Source organism: Sinocyclocheilus grahami, unplaced genomic scaffold, assembly GCF_001515645.1.
Source record: "Sinocyclocheilus grahami isolate Dianchi unplaced genomic scaffold, SAMN03320097.WGS_v1.1 scaffold10.1, whole genome shotgun sequence".
Classification (NCBI taxonomy): domain Eukaryota; kingdom Metazoa; phylum Chordata; class Actinopteri; order Cypriniformes; family Cyprinidae; genus Sinocyclocheilus; species Sinocyclocheilus grahami.
Genome location: NW_015505189.1, coordinates 1,532,773 through 1,542,431, shown reverse-complemented (window position 1 = coordinate 1,542,431; position 9,659 = coordinate 1,532,773). Strand labels below are relative to the sequence as shown.

Below are 9,659 nucleotides of genomic sequence, written 5' to 3'. Positions count from 1 at the left end.
TAAGAGTCAGCCACGCCTACCTAAAACGGCTCGTTCTAACACGCCCCCACATGTCTACGTCACTGTGAGGGGAGATTTGCATAACACTGCCCAAATGTTCACGCAAAAAAAGAAGGCGTGACTTTTATTCTCGCTGTAGTATTGTTGTTGCCGCTGCCGCCATGTCGTGAAATGTCATGTGTTTCGTTGTGAAAGCGAAACTACTTTGTTTGGCCTTCCAAAAGAGGACGATATCCGCTTCATCATGCCTAGAGCTGATCCATGCTGGTCGCTGAGAAAATACATCAACTTCGCGCTGTGGATCGCCGAATCGGCTTTCACCGTGGACGACGCAACGCAATGCGTAAAAACACAGTATAAGTCATTATAATCAGTAATTATGTCCCCACTGTATGCAACAAATGCCTCGTTTGTAATGGGTTTTATTGGTTTTGTCTCGTCGTGTCGGGAGATGGCATCACAGTATGTTAAGGGGCGTAACATTTCCGTCACACGCTTGAGGTATTCAGCCAATCACAACGCAATGGATAGCTGGCCAATCAGAGCTCACCTCGCTTTTCAGAACGATGAGCTTTGTAAAAATCGACGCGTTTCAGAAAGGCGGGGCATAGAGGAGAAACAATAATGTACATTATGTGGAAAATAATGTGTTTTTTAACCTTAAACCACATAAACACATTTCATTACACCAAATACACAACATAATGTTCTTTTTAGTAGCGTCATATGACCCCTTTAAGGAATATAATTCCAACCGAGGTAACAGAAGAAAGGTCCCAAATCTTGTGAAATTGTCCAGTGCTGCCTTTTAAGATATATCTGGTTTGTTCCAGGTGTAGAGTACATATCAGTTCCTCAAGCCATAGTTTGACAGCAGAAGGATTAGCCTTTTTACAGAACAGTAATAACAGTTTCTTGGCTGTTATCAAACAATATGTAAGGAATTTCTGTTGTGCACCGTTAAATAAATATGTATAATCAGAATGTCCTAATATAATGAGCACTGGGTCTGGTTCCAAGTGTACATCAAGGACATCTGAAAGCACTTTAAAAACTTCACACCAGAATCCGTGCATTTTATGACAGAAAATAAAACTATGAGCTAAGTCAGCATCCTCTGATTTGCCCTTGTCACGAAGAGGAGAAATTGGGAAAAAAATATATATATTTTTTAAAATGTAGTCTATGTAAGACCTTAAATTAAATAAGGCATAATCTAGTATTGACCGATCGTTTATCAATATCCTCCAAACCACTCTGCCAAATCTCCTCCGAGATTGCAATTCTAATCTCTTGCGCCCATTCCTCTCTGATCAAGTTTGTAGAGAAGAAAATAGCTGTTGGTAACCTTCCATAAATTAAAGATAGCTGATTCTTGTTTCCCCTGAACTGTATGAGACAATCATCAATAATGGAGGGTGAGACCTTGTCTTGGAAAACATTGTGTATATGCTCATATCTTCTTGCTAAACCAACAAAAGGTTGTACCTCAAGTGAGCATATGCTTTTCATGCACATTTTGGAAATTTGAATTGCACTTTGGTGTTTCCACCCATCAAATGTATGCAGTATGGCAAATTTGCATACAAATATGCAGACGGAAACCTATTTTGTGGTGTATAGCCTAGTTTTTCTCTTAGCTGTTCACTGTTTACTAGAGTTCACTGTTTACTGTGACTGTAATCAAATGCCACGCTTTCCGGAAATTCATTCACATTGTCGGAGTAGACAGGGACTGAGGATTTCAGGAATCCAGGCTCAGTGATTCTAATAATCCCATGTCCTGTGAACATCCAAAGGCCTTTGTTGTGCAATAAATGAGAGCCTTTCATAATATTTTTTTTTATAATCATTTAATATAATAGGCAATTAAATCAAACATCATCCAGTCCAACTGATCTGTATCGTTGCACTGCAGGAGATCTTCTCAGTCCGCTGAAGCTTGGGGTCCAGTCCACAGGGGCAGCCCAGTTGTCAGCGTGTGAGACAGGTTCAGTTTAGACAGCCGAGTTGAGTTCATTAGCGGTGCAGCTGTTGCACAGAAAGCAGGGGGCCGGAGAGCTCCTCAACAGGTGATGGACGTGTGTCTCACAGCCTGCTTCACGACCTGAGAGCATGTGGCCCATTAGAACCACTTGACCTAAGAGTCATGTCAAGTGGGCCTGATAAATGTTTGGCATAACCAACCAAAACATTTGATATTTCTGTTTTGCAGGACCTGACCCCAGATTGCACTCGTATAACCTCTAATCTTCAGCAAACAAAACATTCTTTCAGGTTTAAGATCTAATTCCTCTGAATAGAGTGATGTTTGTTGAGGAGGAGGAGCACTTTGATTTTGCGTGATCTGTATCAGCCTCCCCGGGTGTAAAAATGGTGTCTCTATATGAATTGTACTGCTCCCTCCTTACTTTCTCAAACAGAAGGGCTCTTGAGGACAGTCGGTGCATAGTGCCATTAGCTCTTATTTATTAGCAGCATTCTGGTGCTTTAATAGCATTTCTGTTCTCTGTGTGCGTTGGGAAACCGCTGGCCTAAAACGGTAATGGTGCTGTATTTCTGTCAGGCTGCCAAGCAAAGATCTCATTCTGTTTCTTTTTGGAACAATGCACAAGCCTCTTTTTAACTTCCAAAATATTGTAATATTACGTAGCCAGAAAGCTGTGTAAAGGTTTTTTGATCAGAAAATTCCCCTTTTGTCCTTAGAAAGCCATGGTGGCAGTGGAATTCTGACCGTGTGGGTGGTTAACGTCGAGCCGAAGAGCAGTAACCATAAAAGAAGGCTGTTTGATTAGACGGGGGTCGAGAGGGTGACTACCCTCGGCCCTCCCGTGCTGCTAATAGTCGTTTTTGACACGGCCGACTCGTTCCACATTCCAGGCATTGAATGACTGCAGTATGCTAACACATGACCTCATCCAGCTCTGTGTCATGTACTTCCTGGAATCTGAAGTGGTCTGGTAATTAGTGCTGCTTGCTAAGGCAAGCATCAATATTAGTGTTGATCCTCACACTAAGTATCCGATTTTGGCATGGTACACAGTAAATTTTGCAGTGTTAAATGAACTCTATAAGAGTTGAATTTAACGCTCGGCCCGAGTGTATTTGGTCCCACTCAGAATTGGTGATAAATTGACTCTTGTCATAGTGTTACATTTTCAGAGTTAAATTAACTCGATTTTGAGTAAAAAATTAACACTGCTCAACACTGAATAGTGTTACCAGAGTTTAACACTAGGGGAAATTAACTCTGTTCTGTGTTACCACAATTTAACTCTGCAGGAAAATTTACTCTGATTAGTGTTAATATTTCACTTATGTAGAGTTAATTTACATTTATAATAGTGAAAAATTATCTAATTTTAAAACCCAATTGGTGTTTTAAAAACAGAATAGAAAACAAGATCAACAACGTCACATTTAAAACATTTATTAAAAAATTTTGTCAGGCTCAAGAAACTACACATACATGCACAAAAATACATCACGTCTGCATGAAATGACAATACATCATTATATTCAGTACAGAACCTGTTGAACTTACTAGCTAAGCAGCCTTGCTCTTAACCTCAGCGATACAAGGACCTTCACTTTGCCAACATCTTTGTTGTACACAGTGGTCTGAATGAAAGTGTACATCTTGTGTAGAATAGTGTTATAAGTGGTGCCAAAAACAAAGTGTGCCTTAAGAAGTTTGTTCACCAAAAAATAGAATTATCCTTAATTACTCACCATTATGCCATTCCATTTCTATAAGACTTTTGTTAATTTTCAGAACACAAATAAAGATATTTTTAATGAAATCTGACAGACTTTTATCCTTTCATTGACAGTCTATACAGCTAAAACTTTCAAGGCCCAGAAAGGTGTTAAAGACATCATTAAATTAACCTGTGTGACTCTGGTGATTTAACTTCAGTTTTATTAAGCAACACAAGTGCTTTGTTTGCGCAAAGAAAAAAATAATAATTTACCACTTTATGAAAATATTAATCTCTGATAAGCGTACATGAGAGCACGACAACGGATGAATGTTTTGTTGAAATGAAAGCAGACGTTGTGCGAATGCATGCATAAAATTGAGGTTAAACCAGTGGAGTCACATGGATTACTTTAAATTTACCACTTGTAAAATACAGCAATAAAGAGCATGTGATGAATTTTGTTGGGATGGTTTTGTTATAGGGATTTTCATCCAAAAATGAAAATTGTCATCATTAAATGTAGGGTACACAGTAAATTTTGCAGTGTTAAATGAACTCTATAAGAGTTGAATTTAACACTCGGCCCGAGTGTATTTGGTCCCACTCAGAATTGGTGATAAATTGACTCTTGTCATAGTGTTACATTTTCAGAGTTAAATTAACTCTATTTTGAGTAAAAAATTAACACTGCTCAACACTGAATAGTGTTACCAGAGTTTAACACTAGGGGAAATTAACTCTGTTCTGTGTTACCACAATTTAACTCTGCAGGAAAATTTACTCTGATTAGTGTTAATATTTCACTTATGTGGAGTTAATTTACATTTGTAATAGTGAAAATTATATAATTTAAATTTAAATTATAAAATTAACTAATTTTAAAACCCATTTGGTGTTTTAAAAACAAAATAGAAAACAAGATCAACGATGTCACATTTAAAACATTTATTAAAAAATGTTGTCAGGCTCAAGAAACATACACATACATGCACAAAAATACATCACGTCTGCATGAAATGACAATACATCATTATATTCAGTACAGAACCTGTTGAACCTACAAGCTAAGCAGCCTTGCTCTTAACCTCAGCGATGAAATTAATGAAAAGTGTACATCTTGTGTAGAATACTGTTATAAGTGGTGCCAAAAACAAAGTGTGCCTTAAGAAGTTTGTTCACCAAAAAATAGAATTATAGTTAATTACTCACCCTTATGTTATTCCATTTCTATAAGACTTTTGTTCATTTTCGGAACACAAATAAAGATATTTTTAATTAAATCTGACAGACTTTTATCCTTTCATTGACAGCCTATACAACTAAAACTTTCAAGACCCAGAAAGGTGTTAAAGACATCATTAAATTAACCCGTGTGACTCTGATGATTTAACTTCAGTTTTATCAAGCAACACGAGTGCTTTGTTTGCGCAAAGAAAAGAAAAAAATTTACCACTTTATGAAAATATTCATCTCTGACAAGCGTACACGAGAGCACGACAACGGATGAATGTTTTGTTGAAATGAAAGCAGACGTTGTGTGAATGCATGCATAAAATTGAGGTTAAACCAGTGGAGTCACATGGATTACTTTAATGAATGTCATTACTACCTTTCTGTGCCTTGAATGTGCTAGTTGCATGGACTGTCAATGTAGGGACAGAAATCTCTCAGATTTCATTCAAATATCTTCATTGGTGTTATGAAGATGAACGAAAGTCTTACAGGTTTGGAACGACATGAGGGTGAGTAAATGTTGACAGAATTTGGGTAAATTAACCCCATTAAACAGTTTGTCAAAAGCATCAAGAGAAGAGACTGACTTGCATGGAATGGCATGCTGATCAAAATTGAAGTACTGGTGAACTTAATAATTCTTCCAAGAGCCAGGAGACAGGGCTGAGCACTTCCAGCAATGCCTTGAAGATGCTCCTCAATGCTTGTTCCACTCTGGGAAAAAAAAAACAAGAAAATTGCAGAGGACTATCACTGATATGGTAAATAAAATAAAAAAAACTTCAAAAAAATAATAAATAAAAACAAACCTTCTAGAAGATATCTCTACTTGAGACATAGACACCTTTCCTGGTCTCGTCTGGCCTTGACAAGACACACACAACAAACATTTTAAGATCATCAACTCCAGCAATGCCTTGAAGATGCTCCTCAATGCTTGTTCCACTCTGGGAAAAAAAAAACAAGAAAATTGCAGAGGACTATCACTGATATGGTAAATAAAATAAAAAAAACTTCAAAAAAATAATAAATAAAAACAAACCTTCTAGAAGATATCTCTACTTGAGACATAGACACCTTTCCTGGTCTCGTCTGGCCTTGACAAGACACACACAACAAACATTTTAAGATCATCAACTGCTTAAAGAATGCTATATGAAGTTAATCCTTAGTCACAGTTAATGCAACTCAGTAGCTACAAAACTGCTGTGAAAAGTGGCACAATGACATTTCTCTTTTCATTTTGTACCTTCAAATTATATTCCTCGTTAGAAATGCCTCTCTGTATAGTTTTGATTCTCCATAGCAAGCATCCGGTGGCACTCTTACCAACATCATAGTAATGCTCCTTAGAAAGACAAAAATACAGAAAAAGGAGAAGAAAAAGTGTTTTAAAATCCAAAAGAAAAATACACCACCTATATTATAGGCATGTGATCAAAACATTTAAAAGTTGTCAACAATGCATTAAAACTAAAACTAAAACAGTGCGATACTTACATAGCCATTTTTGAAGAAGGGGACACTGAGGTACGGAAACAAAGGCACAATTCCTCTGGCATAGTTTTTGTTCACCTTCCTTGGTGGTGATGTACTGCAAAAATGAATAATTTTTTGAAATATAAAAATATAATACATCTTTTTAAGTGGGAGAACTTGCACAATTGGTGGCTGACTAAATACTTTTTTTCCCCACTGTATATATATATATATACACACACACATACAGTTATCATATATACAATTATGTATATGAAATATTACCTATTCTTTTCTTTAATGTCATCTGTCAGGATATTGACAGTTTTTCATTGAGAATCAATCAGACCAGCTTAATAATAATTAAAAAAATAAATAAAAAGTATCAAAGCAAAAACATAAATATGGTATATAAACAATAAAAATACTACTTCAAACAATACTTAACAATACAAAATCTTGTAAACTTTAACCTTATAAAGATCAAATTAATGTTGTATTTTTAAGTAGATTTATGCGTTTCAACAGTCCCCCAAATGCAAAAGTAATAAAAACGCATTGCCCACCTTTTAGCTCCATCATCTAACGTTAGTCTTATTCGTTTACTGGAGGACCTTTCTTCAATAATGAGTGCATCCTGTCACTAGTCACTGGAGTCAAAGAATGAAGACAGGGACTGATTTGACTGCACAGGAGAAGTTTGTTACTTAAAAGGAGAAAGATAATACGTTAGTTCTGTGCTATGACATGCCAATAACAGTCTCTCCTAATAAACAGGCAATATTTTAAAATGCATTACGTTACTTGTACCATCACTTACATGTACCGCTCTGATCAGGCCAACTAACTGTGTATGTCTAACAGCAATAACGTAAAATAGTTGTTTGTGGTACCGTAATCACTGCATAAGGTTAAAATGACGAAAACAAAGGCTGTTTTTAAATTAAATGTTCTGCCTTCCCCATTGGCTTCTTCTTCGCGCAATGTTGAGCCAAGTTAACGCTAATCCCACAGCGCCATCTACGTGGCTTCAATAAAGATGCAATGGTGGCGTTCGACTAATTCGTCTAATTAATTCTACTAATTAATGCCGTTGGACACATTTAGTCTTTCGTGAGCTGAACAGTAGCAAATATAGAGTTTATATATTATACATTCCAACGGTTTACATAACATAGGGCTGGACAATAATTCAATATCAATATGTATCGCGATATAATTTTTTTCAATAACGGTGATATGATTTTTAAACACATTCCGCTGTTTTCAACATCATAATAATAAATGTTTTTTGAGCAGCAAATCAGAATATTAGAATGATTTCTGAAGGATTATGTGACACTGAAGACTGGAGTAATGATGCTAAAGCTCTGCTTTGAAATCACAGAAATAAATTATATTTTCAAATAGAAAACAGTTATTTTAAATAGTAAAAATATTTCAAAATGGTACTGTTTTTGCTGTATTTTGGATCAAATAAATGCAGGCTTGGTGAGCAGAAGATAATTCTTTAAAAAACATTAAAAATCTTACTGTTCAAAAACTTTTGACTGGTATATTGACTGCCTATAGTTTGGAGTAAAAAAATAATATTAATACGGAGAGTCTGAGATTTATTTGACAGTGATTTCACATTTCTTGTTTGTATGAAGGCTAAATACCAATAAAAGGTGAACATGTATTTATTTGCGCCATTTTTTTAATAAAATTAAAAATATTAATATAGTTTTATAGGAGTAGGTTTCATAGAGTTGGCAAATTAATTTTTCATAAGTTTGTAGGTACAGACAACTTTTGTGTCCGTTCTTGGCCATTTTTATGAGGCTTTTTTAATAGTGTTCATATCGATATCGGAATTATATCGTATCGACCGAAATTAAGAAATATATCGTGATATAAATTTTGGCCATATCGTCCAGCCCTAACATAACATCATATATATGTATGAAGAGTTTGGTTCCAAAACGCTATAGATCCATTTTGATTGATTTGAGTAAAAATGTGTTTTCTTTACCAAGAAAGTGGCAAGATGAAAACCACTGTTTTCCGTTTCAAACTTTCACATAACATCTTTAGGTTATAATAACATTAAAAATTCAAATCCAGATTTTGATTTTCAAAGATTAAAAAAATAATTATTAATAATAATTATTATAAAAACTGATAATTTCCCCCCCAAAATGCAATAAATCCTTGACACTTTTTTTTTTTTCAAAATGCAATAAATCCATTGAATCAATATAAAAGTTATTTTTCATATTGAAACTGTTGGAAATACACAACATAGTAAGTTGATCCACATTTGACAGCCTCTGAACTTGGTCAATACTAATCTTATATGCAGGCACTGGACTAAAAATACATTCAATCAGTCATCGCTCCCAAAATGAATTCAACGGGTCATCTTCTTAATGCTATAAATTAATTACAACAATAAAAGAAAATTTAATCATGAACAAGAACATGAACAACAATATCACATTAGACCACAGAAATTCCAAAATGATTTCCCTTACATTCAACTTCCAAAAGTGCATTCATCTTTGCCGTGTTACATTCATTTCATTGACTAGTGCTATACGCTGTATTAACAAAAACATGAATGGCATTCATAAAAACACTTACCCTGACAAGCTACGCAATATCGCGTTCATAATCGAATGCGATTAATCTGCAATTATGAACATGATATTGCGTAGCTTGTCAGTGTCAGTGATCTATGGCTCTGTGTAGTAAATGCTGCTCCATCTGAAAGCACGTGATGGAGATTTACTACTGATCACAGAACCGGCTTTACTGACGAGATGCGCATGACAATCACATGCGATTTATCGTGCAGTCCTAATTTTTTTGTTTGTTTGTTGATCACAAAGTGCAAAGTAGATGAGAAAAACTAGGATGCCAGGTGTATTCAAAGCGCCGCCATTACTGTCTAGAGTGCGTGGAATGGTGTGCTGTGATTGGTTGAGCGGATATATCGCATTCTGCAGAGAAGGGAGACTGGCGTTTGTCGCGGTTTGGAAAGATGCGTAAAATTAAAAATGGACTTTTCAATACCGACCAGATACAATAATGATTTTGGCGGAAACTCAATATTTAAAAAAATGGCATTTCTCACGTTTTGGAACCAAACTCTACATAGTAAGAAAAACTATATACTATATACTATATATATAAAAACTATATATATATATATATATATATATATATATATATATATATATATATATATATATATATATA

The 9,659-nt window shown here is 35.3% G+C and overlaps 1 protein-coding gene and 1 long non-coding RNA gene across 3 annotated transcripts in view; one reads left to right on the top strand and one right to left on the bottom strand.

Annotated features, from left to right (window-relative positions):
* Positions 1 to 9,659, top strand: part of LOC107594274 (ras-related protein R-Ras2-like) — a 62,288-nt gene that overhangs the window by 23,162 nt on the left and 29,467 nt on the right. The gene's annotated exons all lie outside the window — the stretch shown is intronic.
* Positions 5,323 to 7,001, bottom strand: LOC107593366 (uncharacterized). 2 transcript variants are annotated; one of them, XR_001610075.1, is made up of 5 exons: positions 6,983 to 7,001; positions 6,702 to 6,768; positions 6,438 to 6,531; positions 5,980 to 6,285; positions 5,323 to 5,651 (listed from the first exon to the last, which is right to left on the bottom strand). It is a non-coding gene; the product is annotated as an uncharacterized lncRNA (long non-coding RNA). The 2 variants fall into 2 exon arrangements; XR_001610074.1 differs by having other exon boundaries at positions 5,980 to 6,531.